This window comes from Arachis ipaensis, chromosome B01 (genome assembly GCF_000816755.2).
Source record: "Arachis ipaensis cultivar K30076 chromosome B01, Araip1.1, whole genome shotgun sequence".
In the NCBI taxonomy this organism is placed as follows: domain Eukaryota; kingdom Viridiplantae; phylum Streptophyta; class Magnoliopsida; order Fabales; family Fabaceae; genus Arachis; species Arachis ipaensis.
In genome coordinates, this window is record NC_029785.2 from 58,514,055 (window position 1) to 58,521,404 (window position 7,350).

Genomic DNA, 7,350 nt, shown 5'->3' on the forward strand with positions numbered 1-7,350 from the left:
CTGACAGATGGCACCGAGGACTGTGCAAAGCCTTAAGTGTGGGGAGGTCGGTCAGTACCTGACTTCCGGAGGTAATTTCTCTTCCCTAAACACCAATAAATTAGGATATTTAGTTAGATTTTTCTTTTGTAGAATAGGATAAATTTCATAGTAATAGATTAGTTGCATGCATGTTTTGCTTGATTGAAAAGACAATAAGTTTCTTCTAAGACCCTATCTTTGGAACAAAATTTCACTAATTTTAATCAAAACTTCTATGTTAAATTTGCTTGAAGTTGTAATTGGAACATGATTTTTAAACTAAAGAACACACAACCTGTGAGATTTGAGCCTTTATGAATGGTTACATCATTTAACCATAATTATTTTATTCTTGTGTGTTTACTTCTCTATGATTGTAATCTATATTTTGTTTCATCTTATATGTCTAATGTTTATTATATTTATATGTTTGCATATGATTGAGGCCATTAATTATTTAGCTCACTTATCCAAATTAAGCCTACCCTTTCAATTACCTTTGTTAGCCACTTTGAGCCTTTAAATCCCATTTGTTCTATATTTTACCACATTACTAGCCTTAAGCAGAAAAATAATTATATATCCCAAATTGAATCTTTGGTTAGCTTAAGATAGAATTGTGTGTCAATTAAGTATGGGAAATTGTGGGAACAAAAGATAATAAGGGAATGTATCATGATAATATACTGAGAATTTGGATACCTACTCATGTGAAACTATAAGAATTAAAAATCTATGTGTATTGATAAGCTATGTTTATTTTTATGTTTATGTTGAAAAAAAAATATTCAATAAATAAATAAGGGGACAAAATTACCCCAATGTTAAGTTAAGAATTCAAAGATCAATGCATGTATGATAAAATTAAAATAAAAAGTTGATACATGAGTATGGAATGTGAAAAGAGTTCCTGGGTAGCTAGGTATGAATTCTAGAGTTATATAGAATATATATAGAGGTTAGGTGAAAGCTTGGGTTAATTAAAGATTTAGTTTATAAGCTTACTTAGCCATATATGTATCCTTACCCTTACCTTGGCCCCATTACAACCTTGAAAAGACCTCATGATGTTTGCATTGGTATATTAAATGTTGTTGATTGGTTAGGAGAAGAATAAAAAAATTAGAGAGCATGATTAGAGAAGGATAGAGTGATTGTCCTATACACTAGAGAGATTAGAGCGTACATACATCATCAATGAGGGTTCAATGCTTAAATTTCTGTGTTCCCTGCTTTCATGAGCTACCTTCTTTCATTTTTATCTGTTCTTACTGTATAAGAATTGAATTAGTGGAATTTGATTTGTAATTGTTTTGAAGAGCTTATTTACTATTGATCAAGTGGACAAGAATCATATAGTTGCATTCATATATATAGGTTGCATTGCATTGCATGAGTTTTACATGTTCCTACTCATTTATTTTATCTCCTTCAACTAAGCATGAGGACATGCTAATGTTTAAGTGTTGGGAGGTTGATAAACCACTATTTTATGGTTTATATTATGTTTAATTATGTGGTTTTATCATGATCTTTACCCACTTATTCATTAAATAAGCATGCATTTATAATTCCTTCCTAAATATGCTTTATGATTGAAAACTTGCTTCCTAGGGATTTTTAATTATGCATTTTAATTCTCCTTTGTTCCATTCAATGCCGTGATCTGTGTGTTAAGTGTTTCAGGCTTTATAGGGCATGAATGAGTTGGAGATTGGAAAGGAAGCTTGCAAAAATGGAAGGAACACAAGAAATTGAGGAGATGACCAGCGAGAAGTGACGCGGCCGCATGGCTCACGCGACCGCGCGGATTGGAATAGCACAAGTGACGCGGAGGCGTGGACGACGCACCCGCGTGGCAAAGCAAAACGCAGAATGACGCGTCCGCATGAATGACGCGATCGCATGACATGCGCGATCTGCATAATCTACAGAATTCGCTGGGGGCGATTTTGGGCCCTGTTTTGACCCAGTTCTCGGCCCGGAAAAGCAGACTAGAGCCAGAGAACATGCAGAAACCAAAGACAACATTCATTTTACACAGTTTTAGTTTTTAGATCTAGTTTTTCTCCTCCTCTAGGTTTTTTTTCTCTACACATTCATAGTTCTTAGGATTTTATTGCTTTTGCATTGGGATATTGAGAAGAGTTATTACCTCATCAAGACTTCGTCATTCTAGTTCGTTTTCTTTACTTGGCTTTACTCTTTCATGTCCTTTAATTTACTCAATTTTATTATTGGATTATTTTAGAATTTATTAATACAAGAGTTATTTTTATTTTTAATTGATTCCTTTGAGTTTTGTTTATCATGTCTTTCTTTAATTCTCTTTCCTATGTTATGAGTTCTATATTCACAATGAGCGAGTAGTTTCCTAACTTGATGGGGAGTTGATTGAAAGGAACCCTTGAGTTAGGGTGCTTAAAAGAAAAATTTTAATTAGGTTCATAGTTGGAATGTTCTCTAGTCACTGACACTAATCCTTTTCAATTGAGCGGATTGGAGCTTGTGAGTAGAAACTGCATTCCAACTTGTTTGACTTTCCCTTACCTAGTAAAAGATAACTAAACAGAACAACCTTCAATTATCAATTAATATTGAGAGTACTACGACAAGAATAGGGCTTCCAACTAATCTACTCCCAGTCAAGGCTTTTATTTAAATTACTTAATTTCTCCAATTTAATTTCCTGTTTATTCAACTCAAACTCTTTTTGAAAACATCTGATTAATAAAATAGCACACCTTTCTGCAACTCGTTGGGAGACGACCTGGGATTCATACTCCCAGTATTTTAATTTTAATTTTTGTGACAATCCTTCTAAATTGATAAGCGGATTTCTGGTTGGTTAAGAACTATACTTGCAACGCATATCTTATAACAATTCTTAACTCGCCAATTTCCGCCACGTCAACCTCTCGTTCCTTGCAAAACCCCAACCCTAGCAAAATTCCTAACCCCAATCCATTCCAAATGATTCATTCCTCTCTGGTTCTTCAATCCATTTGATGATGACGCGCGTTCCTTTATTGAGCTTTGATCTCAATCTCTGATTGTGAATGAGCTTCGATATTCTCTGCTCGCGAATGAGCTTCGATTCTCTGCTTATTGAGCTTCGATCCTCTGCTCCTCTTCTTGTTGAGCTTCGATTCTCTGTTCGTTGAGCTTCGATCTTCTGCTAATTGAGCTTTGATCTTCTCTGCTCGTGTTCATTACTGCCGGTCACTGTTCGATTATCACTGCTTGCATTTTTTTGTAAGATTCTCAATTTTGGCATTCTTCTGTAGGTACTGATGATCTTACCGTTCTTTCTCTATTCTATTTTAGCACCTTTTTGTGTTTTGAATCCTAATTTTTAGTTAAACTTGTTGCTATGTGCATTAATTTTAAACTTGTTCTGCTCTACTCTCACTACTCCAAAAGTTAGTCAAATCACGAACCTAACAGAAACTCTGCAATAGCCAGCAGCAGAGGCTGTAAATTGTTCTGTCACCGTCATTGTTTTTTAGCTCAAAGGCAGCACCAGCTTCGCAATCGGCATCATTGCTAAGGCCACGGAATTGCGAAAACCTTGGCGACTGAAATGGGAGATGTCGGATAAGGGGCTGAAAAAGTGGTCCGGAGACGGCAAAAATCGTGTTCCTCTCTTTTTGCGTTCATCTATACCGCCATCACAGTCGGTATGATGTTGCCTCTTTCCTTTCCCTTTTTTGTTTTAATGTTTTTGGTGATTTGATCCCTAATTCTAATACTGGTGATACTATTGCTGTTGCTATTTGCAATGATGACTCTGTCTCATCCTCAAAGCTTGTGATGCTTTCTTTGTGTTTTCGTAGGTACTGATGATTATGATTATATGATGGAGTAGAAGATTTTGATGACTTGTTATAGTGAGTTTGAACTTATTTGAGAAAAATAATGGAAGGACCACTTCCAATTTTCTTACTGATATTGTACTTTTGTATTTTCTTTCACAAGTCTTTAGTCTTCGTACAAGCCTTTCTCCCACCTTCAGCTCTTTGACCTTCTCTAATTTGCTATACATAAAATTTATAGACAACGGTAGTGATGAGCAGATATTTTATACGCTTTTTGGCATCATTTTCATATAGTTTTTAGTATATTTTGTTTAGTTTTTATTAAGTTTTTATAGGTTTTAGTGTTAAATTCACATTTTTGGATTCTACCATGAGTTTGTATTTTTGTACAATTTCAGGTAATTTTTGGCTAAAATTGAGGAGCTGGAGCAGAAGTCTGATTCAGAGATAGAGAAAGCACTGCAGATGCTGTCCAAATCTGACCTCCTTGCATTCGGAATTGCTTTTCTGGAGTTATAGAAGTCCAAATAGTACGCTCTCAATGGATATAGAAAGCTTACTTCCATAGCTTTCCAAAAATATATAATAGTCCATACTTTGCTTTGGATTAGAAGGCCCAAAACTGGACATCCAACGTCAGCTTCCTGCCCCTTTCCAGGCGTCCAGCGCCCAAAGAGCAGCGCCCAGCGTCCAAACGCCCAGGGAGGACCCCCTAGCTAGCGTTCTATGCCCTAGAGACCTCATAGCACGTGGATCTCATCAAATCTCAGCCAAACACTCACCAAGTGAGCCCTGAAAGTGGATTTTTGCACTAAAAAGACTGTTTAACCCTTACTAGTCATCTGTTTAGTATTTAAAGTATATTTTACATAATCATTCGATCAACATACGAGAGAACAGCCATTATTTTCGAGTTTTACTTTGTGTTTTACATTAGTATGAGTATCTAAACCTCCTAGGTTGAGGGGAGGAGCCTTGCTGAGCCCTATGAATTAATAAAAGTATTACTGTCTCTTCTTCGATCCGTGTTTGATTTATTTCTAAGATGTATATCCAATCTTCATCGTGGTGAATAGGATGATCAGATAATCAGCTCTGTTCATCACATTATGACGAACGTGCTTGACAAACACCCGCATCTACTTGGGTTCGTGTGAACACGTGGCCGGAAAGCACGAAACAACAGCTATGTTTATACATCTCTCAGATGGCTAATCCACGACTTCGTTGGGGACTTCTCGAGACACCAGTTCAACCGATTTCTGGGGAGATTAGGGTCTCTGTGGTATAGGCTAGAATCCATAGAAGCACCTTTCTCTGATCCAGAAGATTCAACCTTGTCTGTGGCATTTTGAGTAGGATCGCCAAGAAAATGAAATGCTAAGAGCTTCACCCTCCGTCAGATTGAATGACCACAGGCAATGGCATTTGATCTGGAGTAGAGGAGATCAATGACCACGGGCAATGGCTTTGATCACATATAGCCTGCCATAGAAGAAGATCATTCACAAGCAGAGAAGACAGTAGTACCAGAGTTAATTCAGAAAGGCAAAGCAACTCCAATTCTGAAGTCTATTCCTATTAGTATTTTCTACCTCTTTTGCTCTATTCATTTCAAGTCATACACTAATCTTACAACTTCAAATCAACAACCTTCTGATCTGCCTAACTAAGACCTGCAAGATAACCATAGCTTGCTTCAAACCACAATCGTCGTGGGATCGACCCTGACTTGCTCAGGTATTACTTGGACGACCCAATGCACTTGCTGGTACTACAGTACGAAGATGTGGGGATTCATGCTACCAAGTTTTTGGTGCCGTTGACGGGGATTATTGAGTTTGGACAAGTTGACGGATTGTCTTGCTCCCTAGATCAGGTAATTTTTATTTTTTGTTTAAGTCTTTTATTTTTGTTTTCTTCTTCTCTAATTTTCAAAAATCATTAAAAACTTTTTCAAAAAATATTTTTCTTTTCTTTGTTTGATCTTTGATTTTGAGTCTCTTTGTTTGTGTTCTTATTGAGTCTTTTATTTTGTTTTCTTCTTCTTCTTCAAATTTTCAAAAAAGAAAAAAAACCTTTTCAAAAATATTTTTATTTTCTTTGTTTAATTCTTGTTCTTGGTTAGAGTCTTACATGTTCCTGTTTTTCAATTCCCAAAAATTCTTAAACCTTTTACAAGAAATGTTTGTCCTTTCTTTTTTTAATCTGTGTTCTTAGTTTGAGTTTTTTTTATTTTTATTCTTAGTAATTTTCGATTTCTTTGAGTCTTCTTTTCTAAAAATTTTTAAAAAAATAATTTTTCTTTGTTTAAATCTTGTGTCAAGTCTTTAAGTTTGGTGACTTCTTGTTATTTTTCTTTTAATTTTCAAAAATTTGTGTTTAGTTTTCAAAAAATTTTAAGTTTAGTGTTCTTTTTATGTTCTTGTGTTCTTTGAGTCTTTGAGTCTTGTTCATTGTGTTCTTGTTAGTCTTCAAAGTGTTCTTGAGTATTTTTTGTGTTTTGATCTTAAAATTTTTAAGTTTGGTGTTCCTTTGTGTTTCCCTCCAAATTCGAAAATAAGGAGCATTAGATCTAAAAATTTTAAGTTTTGTGTCTTTTACTTGTTTTTCTCTTCCATCATTAAATTCAAAAATAAAAAATATCTTTTCTATCTTTATTTAATTATTATTTTCGAAATTTTTTCATTAAAAATTCTGATTTCAATTCAAAATTTTTATCTTATTTTATCTTAGTTTTCAAAATTTCAAAAATCAAATCTTTTCAAAATTAAAAATCTTATCTTTTTAAAAAATCTTATCTTTTTCTCTTCTTTTTCAAAATTTAAAAATCTCATCTTTTTCAAATTTCAAATTTCAAAAATCATATCTTTTTCAAAATCAAATTCAAAATCTTATCTTTTTAAATCTTTTTCAAATCTTTTTAATTTCTTAACTTATCTTTTTCTAATTTCAAATTTCAATTTCAAATCTTTTCTTATCTTATCTTTTTTTATTTTAAATTCAAACCTTTTCTTATCTTCTATCTTATTTTAAATTCAAATCTTTTTTTAATTATTTTCTCCTCCTCTCTCTCCTCTTTTTCAAAACTACCTAACTAACTCTCATATCTTCTTAATTTTCGAAAACTTCTCCTAATTTCTTAATTTTCTAATTTCAAATTTCAATTTCAAATCTTTTCTTATCTTATCTTTTTTTATTTTAAATTCAAACCTTTTCTTATCTTTTATCTTATTTTAAATTCTAAATTCTTCTTAATTAATTATTTATCTTCTCTCTCCTCTTTTTCAAAACTTCCTAACTAACTCTTTGACATGGCAGAAATTGGCGAATTAAGAATTGTTATAAGATATGCGTTGCAAGTATAGTTCTTAACCAACCAGAAATTTGCTTATCAATTTAGAAGGGTTGTCACAAAATCAAAATTAAAATACTGGGAGTATGAATCCCAGGTCGTCTCCCAACGAGTTGCAGAAAGGTGTGCTATTTTATTAATCAGATGTTTTCAAAA

The 7,350-nt window shown here is 33.7% G+C and overlaps 1 long non-coding RNA gene across 1 annotated transcript in view; it reads left to right on the forward strand.

The window, feature by feature from the left end:
- Positions 3,541-7,350, forward strand: part of LOC107618151 — a 28,714-nt gene continuing 24,904 nt past the window's right edge. Inside the window, exons 1-2 of the long non-coding RNA XR_001615159.2 lie at positions 3,541-3,701; positions 4,078-4,083. This is a non-coding gene — a long non-coding RNA (uncharacterized LOC107618151). The remainder of the gene's footprint in view (positions 3,702-4,077; positions 4,084-7,350) is intronic.